Here is a 1,183-nt window from a genome sequence, read left to right as displayed (position 1 = left end):
CCTTTTTTGTTCTTACAGAAAGTGAGTGTGCCGCTCTGAAGCAAAATGTTGTGCTTGTGTGACAGAACTGAGGCGATTTCTTAAGAAATAGGCAGGAAAGATAAAAGGCCTGGTGTAAATACATTCTGACGCTGCACACCAAGTTTTAGAATGAATACAAGTGCAGAAGACGACTTTCTAAACTCAAAGGGACATTTTATTTGCAACACGAGAAAAGAGGTTCTGCAAAATGTACTTTAAATATTTACAACAGTTGTACACAAAACATATCCTCTGTAATTCAACTCTGCCGTAAGTCCCGGTGCACTTTTTTGTGAACGAAGATGTTGCTCACAAGGGGTTTTTCATTTTTCCTCCCAGCAAAAGTGAAACGCAGAGGGGAAAAAAAGAAAAGACTATAAGAATTTGATTCCAAACCATCTGTTTAAACCATATAAATTAGATCATTGGCCACACAGATGTGTTAAGTACTGATTCCTTTCCATCATCAACTCTGGGCTCTCAGTTTTCATGCAAACAGGTGTCCCACAAGTCAGACAGAACCCCCTCACCCTTCACAGCCACTAATGATTTGTGCTTCTCTTCTCTGGTTGCACCAAAGCAACATATCGGCTGATAAAGTCCATCTGTCACAGCAAAATCACTCGTATCTGTCCTTATTCAAAGCCCACTCTAGACTATAAATATTAATTCTGGCGGTCTGCAACACCAGTAGTTCTCAACCTTTTTGAGTCGTGACCCTTAATTTAACATGCATGTTGTCCGCGACCCCCGCTCACTGAAAACAATCTCACACGCACAGTTCAGATCATCCAAAAAGAAACAAAATTACCACAAAATGACCAAAAAAAGACACAAAATGACCAAAAAAAGACACAAAATGACAAAAAAAGACACAAAATGACCAAAAAAAGACACAAACTGACCAAAAAAAGACCAAAAAAAATTACTAAAAAAAGATTAAAAAAAAGGCACAAATTGACCACAAAATGACCAAAAAAAAGACACAAAATTACCAAAAAAAGACACAAATTGACCAAAGAAGACACAAAATGACCAAAAAAAGACACAAAATGACCAAAAAAAGACATAAATTGACCAAAAAAAGACACAAAATGACCAAAAAAAGACACACAATTACCAAAAAAAGACACAAAATTAGCAAAAAAGATACAAAATGACC

Source organism: Centropristis striata, chromosome 1 (genome assembly GCF_030273125.1).
Source record: "Centropristis striata isolate RG_2023a ecotype Rhode Island chromosome 1, C.striata_1.0, whole genome shotgun sequence".
Lineage (NCBI taxonomy): Eukaryota > Metazoa > Chordata > Actinopteri > Perciformes > Serranidae > Centropristis > Centropristis striata.
Note: the sequence above shows the minus strand (reverse complement) of the source record.